General features: G+C 36.4%; 1 long non-coding RNA gene across 3 annotated transcripts in view; it reads right to left on the reverse strand.

The window, feature by feature from the left end:
- The window catches only part of LOC128084286 (uncharacterized), a 62,792-nt gene that overhangs the window by 37,735 nt on the left and 3,194 nt on the right, over positions 1-21,863 (reverse strand). For 2 of the 3 annotated variants that reach the window (XR_008208435.1, XR_008208433.1), the window contains exons 1-3: positions 21,136-21,250; positions 20,907-21,012; positions 14,523-14,639 (exon numbers count right to left, since the gene is read on the reverse strand). This is a non-coding gene — a long non-coding RNA (uncharacterized LOC128084286). Of the gene's footprint in view, positions 1-14,522; positions 14,640-20,906; positions 21,013-21,135; positions 21,251-21,863 lie in introns of those variants that run through there. The other variant, XR_008208434.1, reaches the window with a different exon arrangement.

A 21,863-nucleotide genomic window follows, 5' to 3' on the forward strand; every position in this document is an offset into this window, starting at 1 on the left:
TGGTGCCAGCAAAAAAGCAATGGTCACTAAATTAGGTTTCCTAGATCAAGCCCAGTAGAAAAAGCTTTCTCTGTGCTTTTCTATGACTAGAAGACTAATCTCCAATGACTTTATTGAATGTCTTTCACAGATATTCGATTATCTAAAACAATAAAACAAAGCAAGGCAGTTCATTGCCTTGGAAACAGCAAATTTCCTTCTCCCTTCATTTACAAAGGTACTGGAAACAGAAATCTGCTTCATGTAAGTCCTATAGGATAGGGAGGGAAAGAAAACAAGTTAAGCAAATGTTCAGGAAAAAAAAAAGAAATCTCTGTCCTTGAGCCATTAAGTTGAAGAAGAAACTGCACTAAAAAGAGTATTCCCCTATTTTTTTTTTTAAGAAGCATTTCAATGCCGTTTACACAGCTTTTTAGCAACTGTAATGGAGTAAAGAAAATAAGCCTAGCATTGGGATGTAAACCTATTTACAAGGGCTAAGAAACGGAAACCTTTACTAGAGGAAGAGTTCCATAATCTAGAAAACAAGCAATGTAGTATTGTGTTCTTTTTCTTTGTTTTAATCTCTTGACACTTTCATTCAACTAGAGACGTAAACTACAGAGACATTGAAGCTGCATTTGATGAGAAAATATGTATCAAGTCTGGTTGCTATTGAACTAAAAATACATCCATGTAAGAAAAATTTTCAGTGTCCACTGACATTCGTACCTATTTGTCAACAGGAACAATATAAACATACTTAAAAATAAACAAATTATATTCCAAAGACTCAATCTTCACAACTGTAATGAGTGCACAAGTTATATAATTGACATAAACATCCATTAACAGGGAGTCTTCTAGCAGCAGATTTTACCATATCATACTTTCAACTGAAGGGAAACAGGCTATATTTGCTACTTTCATTTTCTGTAAGAGTGTTACTATTCAAAATATGCATTCAATACATGAAATACGTAGAATCATAGAATTGTTTGGGTTGGAAGGAATTCTTAGAGGTCATCTCGTCCAACTATGCGATATGCATTAGATACGAAAAAAATTTGGATATTTTGAGTCTAAACATAGGTATTTATTTTCATATACAAAATAATCCATAGGTGCTATTTATTTTTTAACTTTGTTCCACAGAGAGCATTCATGTACAAAAGTCATCCTACTCTGAAGACAGAACTCACTAGTTATCATTCCAATGATTCATGTATGTTCACAATCTTTTGGATAAGTTCCATTGCTAAACATGTTAAATTTTTGTCTGTACTTTGAAGTGCTGCAAGACCGAACAGGAGTTCAGGGCTTGATCCTCAAGTAAATATAAGCTTCAGCTTGATCCATTTCTCTAACTGAAGCAGGAATGCCCAGCTAGACTGTCCTTCCAAGGGCAAATTGTCCACCCCACTTCACAACTCCAGTTTTTCATTTTACTTCAGCATGTGGAGGCTGGATCTTTTATTTGAGAAATCACTAACTCCAGCACTAGTTTTCAAGCAAATCCATTTACTTCATCTTTTACTTTAGAATTTTTCTTTTTAGTATGGTAAAAGTTCACTTTTTTCTGTAGTTGATTCCTTCCACCTTTGCTCAGTGACAGTAAAAGGAAGATCTTAGAAGGAGTAAATATAAAGGATTCCTTTTTTCTTTCTGGTTCCTAATCAGACACACGGAGATGAAAAAAACAAACTGACACAGGTAGTTTTCAGAACCACGCAATTGAGTCACTTTGTTTTCTAGGTACTTCATTGAGGAAATAGAAGGAGAAATATGGAAGGGAAAAATAGCAAATATTCTACATGATTTCAGAATTATGAAATGTTTTCAAAGTAGTGAAAATGCTCAGAAGAGTGCGAGATTGAAAGGGGTCAGAAGGAAGCAAATAATGTATAAGCATAAAGCAAATACACAGGGAATTTTATGTACTTTCATCACAAATCTTGGAATATTCAGTACAACATAACCTTAAAACAGCAGATCCGAGGTAACAGATGATCAGTTTAATAGACACTAAGCATTTTGCCCTGTTGCAATGTGCAGTACATGCACAGAGCAGAGGCCTTCCATTCCAGGTGAGAGCTATCTTTCAGACCATAAAGGTATATGTGCAAAATTTTTAGACAAACTTATAAAAATGACAGTCTACTACTTATTCAGAAGAAGTGGGAAGTTACTGAGGGCTATGCTATGTACTGTAACAGTGTGTGTAAGAGAAAAGATAGACACAGAGCATTTCATGATACACTGCAAAACTTTCACTTATACCCACAAAAAGGCAGTTGATAATGATAAAAATGATCAGTTAGACAGAGACCTGGAAGATGCTTATCTAGATTGCCATTAGCTACCACGAGTGGTGGGGAGGGCGAAGCAAAAGAATATGCTAAGAACTAATGGTCCATAGCTGTCTTCTGCAGATTCTGTCAGTGATAAGGATTTCGCTTCTGAAAGATAACAAAGTGGCAGAAGAGATAACATGCTTGATGAGGTACTTTTCAATTTTCCTTCTTTCCAGAACTATAGCATAATGTAAAAATAGGATGGATGAGATATAGCATATTTTTGGAGATGTATTTAAATATTTCCAAATAAGAGATTCCTTCCTTAAATATTCACAGTCATGAATGTCACTATTTCCATACATGAACATGCCTTACACAGAAAACTACATTTAAATATTCACATTGCTTTGTGTACTCCAAGTTGGGATGCTTGGAGGAAAAGTAGTCCTCCACAGCACACAATACAGGATCATCATTTATTTTAACAAGATGAAGGGTTTGGGTTTTATGTGTGCATCAGTCTTTCCATGTCCGTGCCTGTGCAGGTATATGCATGCACATAAATATGTATTGCTTAGCTGTATGTTAGTCTAATATTTTTATTTTAGTCTAATTTCAACATATTTTCCATTATATACAAAATTTCTTCACACGCGTTCTTTTTAATCTGCCCCCTGTAGTGTTCGCACACATCTTTTGATCTCTGCTGTATGCAGTTATTACACAAATAAGAAAAACAGATTTTTATACCATTGGTGGGCTTGTAATCAATCAATTTCTGAAAGCTCACAGGACACAACCTAAAATCTATTTACTTTTAAGGAAATCGGCAATAGAAATGCTATAGCTATAGGCAGCGTGCCTGGGCAACTCCATGAAAGACTGTTCAACATATGGAGAAACAGTGGCATGCATACCTCCCAGTCAGCCACTAAAACACATCAAGCCTCTGCTGACAGTGGCTGGAATGGTACCAGAAGTAGAAGAGAGAGGCACAGAGGCTTTTGCCAGAGAAACACCATGAGATGATCAGCTAGACCAGGTCACAGACAGAAAAGTAACACCAAATCACCTGAAAAGGGCAGAGATTTTGTTCATCTCTTAAATTAAATTCCATGCAAGCAGCCAGTGATTTCATTGGTATGATTACACACTGCAGACAGCAAAAAGCAAAATGAAACATCTGCTATTCTTCTCCAGATAAATATGTGGTGTAGGGCAATTTGATCCACCACTAGCACTGTGATGCCCTCAGGGTGAAACCCTTTCTGTGTTTACGCGGGTCTTAGCAGTGCTCAGTCCATGTCTCTGATCTGGAGATCAAAGAACTGGAAGTGCCAAGTGTATGATCACACTCGCATTTGTGTTTAGTTGCCTATGAGGGACCCACCTTAAATTCAAGATGGCAGAGAAAGAGCAAGATCCAAGCAGCAAAATATGGCAGGTGATTAGGGCAATTTGTTTCTATTGCCCATTATTGTAGAGTCAACGGTTCAACCACCTGGCCCAAATGTCCTATTGCTGCTCACAGAGAGAAGCAGCTGCACAGTTGCTGCTTCACAGCTCTGAGTACAAACACACAACACAAATCATAGTACAGCTAAAGGGATGCTTAAGAATTTGCCAGTTCTGCTATGGAGTACATTATTTATCCCCCTCTGGTGCTTTCTGAGATCGAAATAGATTCTCATTATGTACCCATTGATGTATTCAGGTGCTTCAGCAAACAAACACTGAAGATGTTTGAAGATGTTCTATTTTAAACTAATAGAGAAATAAAAAGCGTGCAATCAATTCCTTTCCTATTTATTCAAGTATTATGGAACTATAATACATTACTAGGCCATTCTGAGCATAAGAGAACTTCTTGGATTCACGCTGGCAGTAAGTGGCCCTTTGAGAATTCAGGTGTTTTCACCCCCTAGCTGCTTTTCTTATTCTTCTGGTTGATCTAAATCTTATCAATTTCTCCCTCTTGAAGTATAAAGCAGTTCAGCTCTCAGATGGCTCGTGGTTTCTGAGATTGAAGTGAAGGGAGAATGACAGTCTGTCTGTCTTAAAACTTATTTCTGAATTCATTCATGAGCCCTCTTTAAAGATGTAAGAGAATTATGAAAGCAGAAAAATAATGAAATAGAAGACTTCTCCAAACTGGTCTCACTACCCTTCCACAGTCAGATATCTGATATCCATTGTGACACACTTTCTTCCACATTGATGAATTTTAATTTTTGTTGCTCAAGGGTAACACTTCAGGAACAGCATGAGTGGTCATTATATCACATACATATTTGAGTCTGCCTCTTTTTAAACTAGATGCCTGAATTAATAAGGTCCTTTTCCAGTACTGTGCTGCCATACTGGCAAATACTTTCTGACTGAGTAAAACTAAAGTGCAAAAAAGTGCTTTCCCAGCTGTCTTGTGAAGTCAAGATCAGAGAACAGCATGAGGGCTTTTGATATATCACATCGGGATACACATTCTCCCTAACTCTCCTTTTTACCAACAGAGATTGCATTGCTTGAAAGTCTTTAACTATGAGAGAAGGGACAAGAAAACTTCTACACAACACCCCAGCACACTCCATTCTTAAACATCAGTTAACATTTTCAGTCACTAACAACAGTGTATTAAGTAATGTTATTTTTGCTTAAAAAAAATAATAATTATAAGTTAAGACTACTTATGCCCAACTCTTCCTTCTTTACATGTAGACCCTTCTGATGTAAACACTTGGAGTGATGCTTCTGAATTCACAACTACAATTAGTAATGGTTTCACCCCTTTAACTTCACCACACTCTATCTTGAAAGTAAAATTTTCTCAGCATTAAAGATGGGCAAGCCTATTTTGACAGTGTTTGTTAATGCTGGCTTCAAAAGATGTTACACTTGTTACAATGCTTACCCTTTGCTGTAGGCACTAAAAATAATATCTTCCAAAACAATATGCATCACCTACTGACAGAGCAACCTAGGGCTTTTCCTCCTTTATTGCAGAGGAATAGTTTTTCTATCCTCTAAAATACAAAAAAATCCAAATCTGTAAGAAGTTTAAGAGGAAAAGCACTACAAAATTTCTTCACAATAAATTAGCTTTTTATGATTATATTTTCATGAGTTGTCAAGAGTAAAACTGTCAGTCCATGTCACAGAGCTACTCAAAGGACTAATCTGCTTGAGTAAAATGCTGCTGAGCAGATTTCTGAATCACCTATTCGGAATATAGCCTACATATTCCAGTACAGTAATGTTTGTCACATTAGAAGCATGTTAACTGTGTATACATTGCCAGGAACTTTGGTTTCTAAGCAATCAGTCAATACTGACTGATAAGATCACATCTGCAACAAGGGCAGCCTTTCAATATTAACCGATTTAATACCTTATCTTTTCCTAGGAGACTGGCTGTGATGCCAGGTGAAAGGGTGATGGGGAGTTCAGAAACACGAGATAAATGATAGCAACAAATTCAATTAGGAAAAAAAAAAAAGTCCAAGGGTAGCTATTATTTCATTCATAAAGACATACTCCCTGGCAAGATACAGGTGGGTCAAATCATAACATCCTTGCTCTCAACAAGAGATCCACTGGGAAGGGGAGGAGAGGACTTACGTTTTAATCTTTTCCCAAATACGGGCAAAAACTCTACCTACCTTCCACCCAGCAGGTTTATAAGACTCAGTTATGCTGGACTGATTTCTGGTCTTAGTCTGAAGTTATGCCCATGTTCCAGCTACCTCACTCATGTCTGGTCCTGCAGTAAGCTCAGAGCATTCATTCAGGTTCCTTTCTTAAATTAGAACAGCTCTACCACCCCTACAGTTGAGCCATGACTGAGTTTTGGAAAACAGAAAGAGGGGAAATAAAAAAACCAAAAAATGTATAGGGAGGAATGGAGAAAAAGCAACAAAAAAATGAACAAAACAAAAACACCGATCTATTTAGAAATGATATCAACACTTTTGCTCCCACTGTACAAAATTTGCTCAGATATGCAATAAAAGCTCAAGTAGCTGCCCAACCTCTACTAAAGAAACATCTGTGTAAGTCACACTAGCAAAAGTTACTGTGGAGCTGTAGTGAATAGGCTGTTTCTTCCTACACAGTAACAGATTCACTTTTCTGTGCTTATAAATGGATCCCATCTTCAGTGCTTGAGATGGGAAGCATATTACATAATGAATTTTCAGCTATTATGTATTATGCATAATACATAATCATTTGATCTTGAACAGACCATGCAAAACCCTACCTCATTAAGTAAAAAAAATACCAATTGGTTAACCCAAGTGTTATGCTCACAATGTCCAAAATTCTAAATAAAGGAATTTGCCCTGCTTTCCTCCTCAAGAGCAGAACCTAGATGCAGTCTCAGTCAACACAACAAGAGTCTGGGTCCTTCCCAGCACATGAAGAAAAATGTCCCCATTAAAAGCTGCCTACATCTATACCAGCATCCCTGTTTTAACATACAGACCCCCCTTTCCCATGCTTCTTCCTTTACTCCAATAGGACTGATGTTCTCCTGAGAATCATCACTATCCTCAAGTCTCCTCGAGAAAATTTAATTCTGCCTCAGATTTCATTCTGGACAACAAAGACAGGTGAGCTTGTACAGGATTTGAAAAGGTATTTTTGTGGACTACATTAACCATTAAATAATTAGTAGCAGTAAATGCCAGCCTGTTCCACACTGAGCTATTTACTCCATCAATCAAGTTGTTGTGCTCTGACAAGGTCAAAGAGCCATCAATAGAATCTTGTGCAACATATTTTCCAGTAAGGAGCATTCAAATTAAACGTGAACAACAGGTACATTGCCCTTGAGAGATAAGAAAGCAACACCTATATACTGATCAGTATTGTAGTTATACTGCTAGTTATATCCACATAGCTCAATTATATGATCCTGCACGAGGTTATTTGATTTTCATCACACAAAACCAAGTTCTCTTGTTAATTCAGCAAAATAACCATTCTCTGGACATCCATTAAGGCATATCTTTCCATATAACTTGTTCACATATGGGCCACTTATCAAAGTATACGTCTCTTGAAATGCAGATAATGTTATTTTAAGACATGATAACCAAACTGAAGTTTTTTCAAATGCAGTTAAAAACAAAACACTAAAATAATGTTGTAAAATGCTCATTCTTATTTTATGATTCCCAGATTCCTTACCATCTTAATAAATTTGAATTACATGCCAAGTGTTCAAAAAAAAAATTGTGTACACAACACATTTAACTACATGCTATTAATATTTGAACAATATCTTAATTGAAGCAGTGTTATCCTGTGTGTTAAATTTTATTCCTTTTCCAGTGACAGCAAGCAGCAACCTAAATGCAAAAGTGAGTTATGTTTGAATACTACATTTATACTGGTATTATTTATTGTTTAATTCAGCATTCACAAAATCTGAACTGTTGGCAGTTTTTCGGAAAGACAGATTTGTAATATGTACCAAATAGTAGAAAGATATATACCTATTAAAATTTAAGACTGACAGACAGCTGGCTGGATTTTAAGGGAAAGTAAGTAGACTGATGGTAGTAACTATGAGAACTTAATAGCAGAAAAGTGAGAGTCATGGGATATCTAGCTTCAGATCAAGATCTCTCAACCAGAAGATGATATTGCGCCTTTAAGGCCATCAGGATTCCCAGTCTGCTAAGGAAACAGAAGATTTTAAAACAGCTCTGTCTAGTGTTAAGGGAGCCCAAAGTAATTTGAACTGGCAAAAAGAATTGTAACACTGCATCGGTTTTGCCTGTTTCTTCTGGCTTGTTAAGAAACAGGGCAAAGCAATGAGAGCACAAAAACAATCCCTTTTCTTTATCATTAATATAAGAGATTACCATGGAAATATATCCTCCAAATCATTGAATCAGTTAAAAGATAATGTTACGTATGGCTCCAAAATCAAGAAAATACTGGGCTGTATATGAAACACAGCAAGATGGCAAGAGAGCAAGAGCGAACCTACATACTAAGATAAGAATAAAATCCCCCAACTAAATGTGTTCAAAGGAGAGAGAGAGATAAAGGAGTGAATCTATTGAAAGACAGCAAGTCCCGAGACTTTCTAAAAGTTTGGAACTTACAGGAACATATAGTAAAGTTAAAAGCATAAAAATAACACATAACAATAGGGAAGTTTGATATATTGTACCTCAGGTACAACACAGGTCAAAGAAACTTTAAAATAATTAGTCTGATCTCAGTCAACCAAAGCCCCATCCCTAAAAAGTTATTTACAAAAGATCAGAACCTAAGTTAATGGAAATACAGTAAACTTGCATTGAATTCTATTCGAAGTTGATTGTTCCAGACTAATGCAATAATTGTTTTATAAAGAATATGAACTGACAATTAATTCAAATAAATCATTGAACATTCAATACAGCACTAGAACAAAAATCATGACTTCAGCCACAAAAGACAGGCTGCAATAAAAGAACTGTATGCTGTGAAAAGAATTAAGCAAAGAAAAATAACAGTGATTATCACTTGACTGGATCAACATTGCTCAAGAATCAGTCTTGGAAATAATATTAATTACTTAATAACTTCTTGGGAGAAAAATGGAGTTCACTTGTGAAGAGTGTTGATCAAGAGAAATCATCAAGATAAAGCCAGATATAACTGAATAACTCATAGAAAAGATGAGAAGAGTACAACAGTAATGATATTTAGTCAGTATAAGATCACTTATTCAACAACAGAAAGTATTTCTAGGTTATGATATGCATTGTTTGGAAGTGATGAAGAGAGATTTGGATTTCTTTTTCAGACTGCTGGACTGAGCAATTAATGCAAAATATCTATAGAAGGAAGAAATACAGTTTTCTGATGTGGTAGTTTTTGCACTTTCCTTTTATATGTTGATATAACCACTTGTGAAGCAAGTATAAAGCCACTTGTGAAACACAGCAGCTTAAGACAGTAATATCTACCCTGTCCACATTGCTGAGATAAAGAAAGTAGGGAACTTAGGTGACTGCTACACTGTCTCTTTTCAATGAGTAACAAACTCATTAAAACTAAATATACAGCAATATATTCCTATGCCTGAAGGAAATTTCTCACATCATCCTGGGAATAAAAGTGATGTCATCATTACAAAACAGTATAACATTCAGACAAAGTACAGCAAACTGAGAAGGGTGGCTGGTACCAAGTACCTCTTTAAGTTTACATCTTCTAATGGAGAACCTTTATCTGAATTTCGATTTATCATTAGACAACATATGTAATAGCCTAGAGCAAATTACTGATTCAGCTACTGGCCTTACATATCTCAAACAGTTCCTTCTCATATTACTTTTCTATCACTGTTAGCATTGCACAAAACTCATGTTGCATTTCTGAGGATTGCATAGAGGGCTACAAAATATTAATAAGTTATCTAATAAGGTTTTCCTTTCTTGTAAACATTCTAGAGGTCAGCAGACATTTTACCAAGGCCTGTTGAACCTAATTTCAGTGGAAATGTTTGTATCCTTTTTTTTTTTTTTTTTTTTTTTTGTGCTAGAAGGCTGGTATCTCTGCATTTTTACTGCACATTCGTTAGTCTGAAGGACTATAAAACTTGTCATTTTAAAAGGCTAGAAGTTTATGACCAAAAGCCAGTTAGAACAGTACACCATACCAAATCAAGACAGGGTTATAATAATCATCACATTTAACATTTGACATTTAAGGCACAACTGAATATCTCATATTGTACTACATGACATAACTAGAAGAAAAAAAAGAAAGGACAAAGACTGCTGAAGGAACATTTCAAAGTACCTGAATTTTAAGGGAGACAACTTCAATTGTGTTCTAGATAAAGACATTCATTCTACTTAGGAACTCTGCCCAAATGTTTTGAAGCCTTTCTTTTTGCTATACAATCATAGCCTCTCATTATTCAATATCTACGACATCATTGTGAGAAAAACTAAAACAAAAAGCAAGCAATCAAAATACTTAAACAACTGTATCCAAATATTTGGATTTCTGCCATATTCTATCCTGTCACTTAAGCATTTCTTAACAAGTTCTCAGCTTTCAGGCATTTTGCAAAAAGAAAACAGGCTGCAAAAAAGTTTCGCCTCAGTCACTGTAAAGAAACAGGGGATTCAAACCAGTCCAAGCTGAAACTGTGACCTTGAGTTTTTAAAGGCACATTTGACTGGATCTTTTATCAGAGTCTAGCCAGGACACGCTGGCACGATGACACCTAAGGGTACTGTTTTTCAGAAATCAAACATCTGTAACAAGAACAAGAAGCACAAACAGCATGCAGAGTCCTAACAACAGCCTTGCATGACCTGTGTGTCCAGCGTAATTACAATTCATTCTTTTCACACCTCTTTCTTACACAGCTACAGCACTGAATAGGAAATCTCATGGCAGCCCAGAATTCGACAGGGAAAAGTAACTGAGGGTTTAATCACCAACCTCAAGGCAATAGCAGTACATTGTGCAGTATGGTTTTGGAAGCAGTTCCACTGATTACACATCAGCGGTGAGACACCTTGGGTCATATTTATTTCTAGCATAAATCAATACACTTCAAAGGAGAAACACTTGGGAAGAATTTGACCTGTTTCATACTTCAGTTAAAAACTGCAAAATCATCCTGGAGAGATCCAGAGAGTTTCAATTTCCACCATACTTACATTGCATACTTTTTTTTTTTTTTTTAATTATTATTTTAAATGTCTCAAACTTTTGGAAAACACTTGATTTTACACAAGTTAAATCACAATACTGATTGTAATTCTCATACATTTCTACCTGTACTTTTGAAGTAATTGCATTATTATTCAACACGTAAAAGGATCTGACACCTTGCATGCGTGATATGAATGCACTTTTACTAAAAATGTAAGAGAAAAAATTGACTGAAGAAGGGAGAGAGGAAGAGGAGTAGAATATATATTTTTAAGCCAGTACTTAAGCATCATCCTTCATCTTAAAAATTGAACTTGTTGAACAGGAAACACTCTCATGGGTCTTTTAAGAAAACTATAATAAAAGCACAAGATATTAGCAATACCAACTGGAGATTTTTTTTTTTTTTTGCTTGTTTCCTGCTTATTACAAATTCATAGTAAATCTCCAATGCTAACATGTATAATCAAGGAATATTAAGATATTATAATCACAAAATAAACAAGAGAGTTTGGCAAAGTAGATAATGGTAACAACAAAAAAAAAGATAAAAAGATTACCCCTATCCTAGGCTCACTCACAAAACTCCAGCAGAGCAGATCTCCAGAAGAAATCCTTCCCCACTGGTAGCCAGCTCTTAAGTAAGTGTAGGAGGGGTGGAGCCTGGCTCCACCTGAATTGCCTTCACCTGTGCTCCTCTGGCTGACTCATGGCTCACCTTAGGTGATCAATCAGAGTTTCAGGCCGTGACTCAGCTGTTCCCACACATAATACTACTGCCACATGCATATTTCCAAGACAAAGGACTTAAGCTCCAGTAAAAAGTTATGACGTGTTCTTAATTACAGTTGCATCCAAGTGAGTAGATGCTGTAGCCAGCTTTGTGATACATAATGGTGCAGAGGAAAAAAATGAAAACCTATAGTGTGATTATGCCGCAGATAGTAAGAAAACTAATTGCCTTATTTTGCATGAAAGAAGATGACATTGAGGAGAAGACCTGTTCAAGTTATCACTGGGTCTTTAGCTTCACTGACAAGCCCACGTGTTTTCATTTTCCTCTTTATGGCACAACAATAACTACTTAATCAACATCTGCAGCTGCTGGACTTCTTCAATGTCCAGACATCCGTCTGCACCTGAAGAAAAGACGGTTTTGTTGACAGCCTGATGTTAACCCTCTTCATCCTAATTTCCATAAAAAATAAGGAAATGCTGCAGCTGCAGTTAAGCAAAACTTTTTCATAAAAAGTGAGGAGAAAAAAAAATATGCAAACAAATGTATAGGATATGGAACACATCCTCTAATGCACACTATTAAAATCAGTTACGGCATATCAAAAGGAAAGAGAGAAAAAAGCAGATACAGATCACAGATTTCTTTTTCACAGTGCTCTAAGGGAGAGAGTTCCCTGGTCACAGGAGACCTGTGACCTCCTGGAAACATTAATGATAAAGGTGCTAGCACTGAGTGAATGCTTCATAACCCTGAACATAATCTCTAGATTTAATTCAGCTGCTCTTGTCTTTTCCACTTTCTGCCACAGTCTTGAACAAGAGTTATGCTATCTTGGCTTATAACTTTGACCTCTGAAGGCTATGGCCACAGAGTCAATCAATTCTTCATACCTCAGACCTACCTGAAGGACTCTATTTCATCATGCCATTGCATTCACTTTCTGAAATATTCTCTTTGAATATCATGAACATGTTTTAGCCTCAAAACTATTATGAAAAAAATAGCATAAATTGTTAAAGCCCCTTCTCCTTAGCAGTAGTTACCTTCTTCCTCTTCCATATTTAGAGCGAATGTGGGGAAAAGGAAAACAAAAACCTGAAGATACATTCAGGAGAATACTAGTGCGCTGGTATATACCAACGAAGCAATTCTTACTGTATTTTACTTCCAAATTGACAGGCTAATATTGTCTTTTATATTTGCTCTCACAGTACAGTTTACCTGCAGCTACATATAACAGAGGGAAGGGGGAGAGCAGAGGGACGGAGGCTCATTATGGGCAGTGCTTATTTCCACTCTAGTACAGTTACAGGTATGAGTTACTTTAAATTTCAAAGCAGGCCATTAAATGGCTATCCAATTAGATAATCTCCATTACAGGAAACTACTGCTATTTAATTAGCTTGTTAAAAAACAACCCCACTTCACATACCCTGAGGAGAAGACCTCCCATAAAAGAAGAGGGAAGAAAAAAAAAAAAAACTGAGCCACCATGACTACCAACATTCACAGATATACAAGTGCGTTTGTCAGATAAAGTACGTAGAAACCATTATGAGATGAGATGACTTCTGAAAGTCATAGGATTCAAAACTGCCTGAAACCTGCTTTTCTGGCTACTTGTTTGAGTAGAAGAGGGGAAATTTTGACCAGATGTGTAGCAGAAGAGACAAAATCCCACTCCTCCCTCTCCGAAACAAAATCATTAAAATACTAGCCAGCACTGAACGATCTATGGGGAATACAACTTACTTGGACAGACACAGCTTTCTCAGTTTATTTCCTTATCCCCCTTCCTCCCTGTTCACACATCTGCCCTTCTGTTTCCTACCCTCATTCTTTTTAAAGATAGGTTTTAGTTTTCTTCCTAATTAGGAAAGCTATGCAAAAGGATTCACTGACCCTTAAGAGAACCTGTTATCTGTCAAGCTGTCTGCTGCCTGGAAACATAATTTATTTCTCATTATATTTGTACAAAACATTCCAAAAATGAGAACATCTCCAAAACCTGAACTCTTCAAAGCTAAAAAACATTCACCTGAAAACACCTTGAAAGCTTGATTCTCAGTTTTACTTTTCAGGAAATAAAATTTTGCCTCATAGCTTGCTTTAAAACCCACAGTAAATCAGCTAGGTAAATCTGTTAAGTTACTCAAAAGAACTGTTGTCTTTGAAACTGTGGTATAGCTTATAACCTACTTTGCAAATCTATCCTATAAACCAGCATAAGGACCCCTCATTACAGATAATCTTGCAGTTGCAAGCAAAGATGATACTGGCTTCCACAGTGTTTTACAAGCTTCACAGTACTATATACCATCTCACAAAGAAGAGTACATTGATAACACTTCATGAGAGAAAAGCCCTCCCCTTGCAGAAAACTGCTCAACACAAGCATTCTCTTTTTAACTGTTGATATTTTTAGAACAAATGTGGCATACATAATTATTTGAAAGTGTAAATATGCTCACAGTTGTTCCCCCATAAATGTTTATATACACTTCAATTAAGCTTGACAGAAGTCTAAGGGGATCAAGAAGATATTTCATGGCTACAGGCCCTTCAACAGAGAAATAATATCCCTTGTTTGGGGTTCTCCTTTGGAAAAAAACATGCACTCCAAAGTAGAAAATACATTTTTGGCTGGGTAATTGCCATAGGCACATGCCTCACTCAGGTGTGGAACACTGCTGGCTGTGCTGCACATGCAGCTGTGAGGGGCGTAAAGGGGAACATTAGAGAGACATTTGTCTGATGATCACGGGAAAACTGATCAGCATTTTGGCTGAGAAATTAGGTTTCCTGCAGGGAAAGTAGATCAAGAATGTTCATACCCGAAGTGAATTATGACTTCTCTGGTTTCTTTCTTTTATCCAACATGATGTGACTATCATTTTGAGACATTACTGCTCCACATCCAACAGATCAGGGGATAAATGGTGAGCTGGGACCTGCAGAGTACAAATGCAATAGTCAGGGAAAGACACAATCTGTGTGGCAAAGTTAACAAGACCTCACTAAAGCATTTCTCAGAGAGATCAGGAGTTTGGAAGAGCAATTTATCTCCCCTGAGCTGTTTGTGAGTGATTTCTCCACCTTGCTCCAAACAGCAGGGCTCACCTGCCTGCTGAGAATAGGACTCCTACCACTTCCAGGAGCAGCTAGTCACAGACAGGAATATCTAATCAAGTTAGGCCCCTGGCATCTTTTCTGCCATTTTTTTTGGACCCACGTATCTCTGCAACAAAAATTCTTACTCTAGAAAAATGCAATCTGCATTCTAGTTAAAAAGATGTCTGCTTATTACCACTCCTCGACTATACAACACAGAGAGGAAAGGGGTAGGGAGGGAAAAGGGATATTTTTCCCTCTCTCCTCCACAAATCTAGAAACAGAAATAAACTGTATTACTACACAAAGGCAAGAGCTCTACTTTGTCTGCCTACTGACTGCTGTTTTCCTGTTACAGCATATGGTTTTGTTTAGATTCTCTCTCTCCTAGCAGTGAACTAATAAACAAGAGGTAAGCCTCTGTGTTGTCACCTAGGGAAAAAGAGGAAGGTACTTCTAACAAAAGGTAGACTCTTGTCTTGGTGCCAAGAAAAAGTGTTCATGCCCCATTAAACAGAAGGTGGATTCCTGTCTCTCTGGTTCTTTTGTTTGTTGCTTCAGATTGTTAAACAGAGCAAGGGCACTCCTGCTTCCAAGCACCTGCATTTAATTGCAGCTTATTGTGTTCCCCACGGGGAGGCAGGAACAGCTGTGAGGGAACACGGTACTGATGCAAGAGCAGAAAATACTCTTCCTGAGCAGGAAATGTGCTCTTTCTTCTACAAAAAGCACATTACTCTGAAGAGGAATCATTAGGAAAACAAGTGCTGCTTGGTTCTCCTCTGATATCTTTTGTGTAATGTTGTTCAAACAAGTTAATAAACCACACCTACAAAGATATTATGATTAGTGGTTTAGAAAGAGTCTATTTCAAATAACTTTTAAGGAAAATATTATTTTTGTGTGAGCAACCTACTTGTTTATTAATTGAAAGACTTTTCACAAAGCCTTGGTATGTCATTAAGATTGAAATTCAAGTGAATATAATTCAATAAAATCAATGTATAAACTAAGGTTGTGAATGACTTCTAAAGAATAAAAAATAAGAAGTTGTCCACATCCTGCACAGTGTTTAATCATTTAATTAGGGAAGTCTGTGTAATGAAGCTTGCTGAGAAAGCATTTTTCCCTTTGTGACAGCTGTATTCAGTACTTACTTCATTCCTGTGCTCATTCTTGGCCTTCAAGAATCAAATGGTTTAATAACTTCCTGCATATGCTGGTTAATTTTTTCTTGTATTTATGCTGGTTTTTTTCCTAGTCCATTTTGGAAACTGTCTAGTACAATGAAGAATGCTCAAACACTTGAACAATTTTGCCAAGCTCAAACCTACAGGATGGCCAACAGTTCTCACTTCACACACGTGAGACCTTTTATCAGTTGATAGAATAACAAGAAACCATTCTACTATGACAAGGATGGCTGGTTTGAAAGTTCCTTCAACTCAAGAGCAGAGGAAAAAAGGAAGTGTGGTGCTCTGCTTTAATGAAAAGCACAGTGATACAAGGAACTACACATACTTATCTCAAACTGAAAAGTCACCAGGAGAGCTCTTCCTCATTTGTTACATTTCTAGGGCACCCTTGCCTATGTAGGTAATGTCCACCAAAATCAAATGGAAACAATAATCCTAACTTGAGGGAGCTACAGAGCCTCCCAGAATGGTCATAGCAGCTTTTTTTAGATTTCAGATGTTTTCCAGGTCCCAACACTTAAAAGAAAATTCTGCTTTTTGTTTATCTTCTTCTGCAACCAGAGGCAGCGAACAAAAAAAAAAAGAAAAAAAAAAAAGTAATAGGTCATAGCATCACTTTCTATCCTAACACAATAAAAGGGAAAGAATAACTTTTTTTGTTTATCTATCATTCTATATCATTCTAGTGCTTTCTCGTATTAAAAAAGTGGCTATCCTTTTTTTTCTTTCCCCTAAGTAATGAAGAAATAGAATATTTAACCTCCCACCTGTTTCCCCAAAATAAAAACAATAAAAGTGGAAATGTTTTCTTATGCTCTTTGAAGTACACTGGATTTAAACAAACTGTAATACTGAAGTTTGGTTAGTTGCAGGCACAGTATGCCTCCTGTTACCTGTCAACTTATTTATTTATTATAGACAACACTAAAAAAGTCAATAAGAACGATCCAATTTGACAGTCTTAGGGGTTGAAGCCTTTGACAGAATAGGTGCACATAGAAACAGCATTCTTATCCTATCTTGTTTATTTGCATCAGCCTTAACACAGAGATACCTTTTCCTATATTGAGGGCAGCCTAGCTTTTGCAATCCTTCTAATGTTTTATGTCGTATCTCAAAGGAAGGGGGAATTTTCAGATGGGAGAATTGGAATTTCCATCTAATTAGAATACACTACTGTCTGTGCAGTTTAAGTAGATGTGAATACAAACACTCTACACATTGTTCTCCAGTGGTAAATGGTGGGAATTGAGCTATCTCAGGAAATCCATCTCCTCCTTCCTCACTTCCTCGTCTCGGCTGTCTTAAGGAAGAGCTGAGACACGGGTGACGACTGCTGGCTTGTGTTCCCCTCCTTATATCCATCCAAGATCAGAAACAATAGGATGGTCCCAAAGAATAACAGTACATCTTTCATTTGCCCATGAATGCGAAACAACTACAACTCAGGAAGGACTACTTCTTTGTCTCTCAAAGAGGCACTGTGCTAAGCCTGCTCAGCTCCCTGGGCTAACCATGTTGTGGTCCTGACTACACCAGGTCAGTCTGCTATCTGCCTTTTCATTCTCCTTTGCTCCTTGGCTGAAAGGGGATGCTTCAGAGGTAAGAAATGCTAGCATGATCATCTGGTCCACCTTGTGAGATAGAATATATCTTCTTCAGTACTTAAACTACTAGAGCTTTATAAGTTTGTTCCTCTCCTAACAAGAACTTCCTAAGGATTTACTTGAGAGCAACTCATCAGTATTTCAGATTCTCCGGTAAGCGTACAGAAATGCTAGGTAATAGTGACCAGCACTTAAGGATAATTATAAAAGCTTGGAAAGTGGCAAGGTAACAAAAGTTAAAGGGCATTAGTTGGTACTAGCAGGATATCGGTTAATATGAAGAAGTCTGAATACAGAATTACTATTTCCTTCATTTGCTTCACCTGATTTCACACTTAATTTCATACTTGACAGAGTTTTGGTGTTTCAGTTACCTACACTGACGGCAGGCCTCGCAGTATAACAGACAGGGTTGTTCTCAGTTGCTAAAAGAAGTTTATTTCATGTTTACTTCCTGCATGTGTCCAAAAGTACTTTCTTAGATATCCTCAAAAGCTGTATGTTGTGTATAAGAGGACAAGACAACGGTGCCTTCTGCTAGCCTCAGAAGCAACTAACACAATATACTCACACCTGTACTACTTTCTTAAAGTTTCTGAAGCCTAATTCATTAACTTGCTTACAACAGCCTTGGCCTAGGTAATAACTTTTTAAATTAATAGTAATAAATTAGAAATTGGAGGTATTCTTAAACCTAGACTGAAAGTAACTTGCCCTGAAACTTGACCAAGTGTCAATACAGCTGGAATTTTGAAATAAGTCATGCACGTGCAAATAGTTTAGAGATTTCCCAGTAAAGAAATACAGCATCCTAATGAGAATCTATTTGCTACTAGATCAACTTCTACCTTTTGCTCTGTTATATGGTAAATCTAATATACATGTTTGTCTGGCAACAAATACTGTTTGATACACCATAAGCTAAAAATTCATGCAAGTCATTTAAAAGTAACTCCTCTAGTACAGACTAGATTAAGTCCCCTTTGAAAAAAAAAAAAGTAATACCTAGTGGGGGAAAAAAATTAAATCTATAATTCTTCTAAATAGATATATAATAAACCCTTTGTTTGATTAGGTTTATATAAATATATAATGTGGTTATCTGAACTTTTAATTAGCAATATGATATCATCATTTACTCTGTTACTATATCACATCATCATCCTAAAAAGAAAGCTCTAGTAGAAAATACACAATAGGAGGAAATACACAATAGAGTTAACGGGATTTCAGGCAAGGATTTTTTATCTTAATTATCATAAGCAAGAGCAAGAATCCTTTCTATCTCTGAAGTAAACTGTTCTCAGAGTGCTGATGGGCATATGAGTTTTACTTAAACTACCATATAAATACCTTATTTTGTAATTACCTACATAATGAGAACTGGATGAGAGTTCTACCATCACATTTGTACTCATAACTGTAAAGTGACACTTTGCATCTCTTGTGCTTACTTTCTGTCACATTATTTTTCATATTGACAAGTCATGTCTTGTCAGATTCTATGAATATCATCTACACACTGGTTACACACATTGACAATTTTAAATAATTATTCACAAGCCATGCATTCTGTTGTTAATCAGATCATCTCTTTTTTTCCACAACTTCCTCCCAGTATCCACAGCTCAGAGTCTAAACACTTGAGACAACATGAGGCTAAGAAAATAGGCATTTGTTTGACTATCAAGCAAGAAAAGGATTTCTGCTAATATTTGTTGGGGACAGCAGATCTATACCCTGAATTTTTTTTTAGTCACAATTCAATGAATTTGTTTATATGTCAGTAATATTAAAACACAACATTTAGAATTTATTCAAGATCGAACTGCTTGTACACCAAATAGAGATTTTACTGCTTTCTGTAATAGCATAGCTAGATAACTGCTTTTGTTCTTTGTATGTCCACCAGTAGTGGAAGTTGCTGTAATGCAAACTTTTGGGTTCAAAGCAACCAAGATGGTTAATTTACCTTGCCTATCATTTTTATATAGTCATTCATCGTACACTAATTCTAGAAAAGTGGAATTACTGAACCATCAATAACAGGAACAGGCTAGAAGCAGTACTTTTAATCATAGGTTTATTTCTAAATCATAGAAATGATCTTTTAAGCTACATGATACCATACCAAATGGTTTCCGTAAGTGTTCCCAGTACATATTGAAATACCAAAGGTTGTATACATTGACAGAATAACATTCCAGGGGTGGTTTTTGACAGATACATTAGTACTCTTACTAAAAACATCATTCTAATAAAAAGTGTTTCATGCTATTAGTCCATATCTGCACGACACTGTCAGGCTTTAAAAAAATGTTTTTCTCATTTTCCTGTATATTACAGGTTTTCCAGTTAGTTACGTTTGGCTGCAAGTACCAATTCATATATTTCTATTTTATACCTAAGTGAAACCTGAAACCCTGGGTAAAATGAGCAAGTGTATGTATAACTACCAGGATCGTATCAGAATATCTCACAAGAAACACAAGAATTTTGGTTTACACAGAGAAATAGAAGCACCTGTGCTGTAGTGATAAAGAGGTTGAGTAACTTTAGAGATAGGACTCAGCAGTGCTTCTGAATCCTAAGCATTTCTAATTCATTATTCTGGCTCCTCTCTACAAAACTCCTGACAACCACAGTAAGTCTTGACAAAGCATGAGTGATAATCCTATGCTCTTGGATCATTCTAGAGTCTAACACATGCAAAATATGTGAAATCTAATTAACAACTAAGATTAAAGAGATTTGTAGTGTCTTGTTTGCCAGCTAAGTACTATAAACTACTTTGCTTCTCATCCTCCCATCATCCTTCATCTTGTGTACTTCTTTTCTTGGCTATCATTATTCGAGCCCTGGATTCTGACACTGCCACATATCAAAGAGTGATTTAACTTCTCTTTTTAGGACTATCTGTGACTTAAGGTATTCAGCTGAGCTTCCGCATGCGGCATGTTTCACCTACTGACACTTCTTTGCCTTCAGATGTCTGCAGCAGCAGCACTCCATCTGACATGTGGAAACACTATATAGAAGCATGGATACCTTCACAACTTCAAAATTCAAAGCACCAAAAGGATGAGGAACTTACATTATCCACCATTCGGTGGATAAGTTAAAATACAGCACCTGGTCTGTTTGCATCGGCAGCTGTTTGGATGTTCTCTTACTTCAGCTAGTAAAAGAAACCAGACTTTCTGATTATGAAATAAAATAAATTTGTTTCAGTGAGAAGCATCGAATTTACTTGACACTCCTGGAAAACTTCAGCAGAAAATCCAGCCATTAAAAAATAGCTTACCTCACAGAGAAACTTGACAGTGGTGCATTCTCCACAGCCAGATACTGAGGAACACAAAGGAGTTTGAAGAATCTACAGTTTTTAATTCAAATGCAGACCAGTAATACTGAAATAAATAAATAAATAAATAAATAAAAAATTAAAAATAAAATAAAATGAAAACGTTTTTATTCATTCTTATTTGGTGAATCAGGGTACTCAGTCCAAAAGCTGGCTGACCCCTGCTTACCTTTCAATATATGATCTGGAAGTTTTCTATAACTTTAAAGAAGCTTCATTTTTAATTTCTCGCCCCTTCTCTACCTCATCATTATTTTGTAAGAAGGGAAATCTTATTACGCAGACAGTGATCAGTAAAATTTGTAAATACAGTACCTCTACATTATATCATACCAAGTCAAACAGTGGTGACTTAACAGACTAAAGCAAACCTATATTCATTTCTCTTAATCTTAGCACAACTCATTCAACTTAACCTTTTCTTATACATTTATACTTAATGATTGCATGTTCAAGAATTTATTACAGAAGCTCCTATTCATCTTACAGAAGATAGTAAAATATTTTTAAAGCTTAAGTTCAAGGCAGATTTTTTAGTGTACAAATAGCTGTACTTGCAAACTCACACTCATCAAATGTATCTGAAAGTCCTCAGAGGATGCCAAACCTGGGGCTAAATAAAAGGACAAAATGACAGAAAAACCTTAGCAGCTGGTCACAGATCCGGTGACCAGCAAATTAACAGAAAGGTCCTTCCCTGCAGATTAGTCTATCTAACAATATTTCACAGATATTTAACAATAATCCCTTTTTACAGGCATGCAGATTCATTCTTTATTGACTAAGAGGCTCAACTTCAAGTTATCTTTTCAGAAGCAAAAGATTAATACTTCAGATTTCATCCATAAAAACAAACTACAGAGCTGACAATGATTACCCACTATTTCCATTTATCCA

This window comes from Tympanuchus pallidicinctus, unplaced genomic scaffold (genome assembly GCF_026119805.1).
Source record: "Tympanuchus pallidicinctus isolate F22 unplaced genomic scaffold, pur_lepc_1.0 scaffold26, whole genome shotgun sequence".
In the NCBI taxonomy this organism is placed as follows: domain Eukaryota; kingdom Metazoa; phylum Chordata; class Aves; order Galliformes; family Phasianidae; genus Tympanuchus; species Tympanuchus pallidicinctus.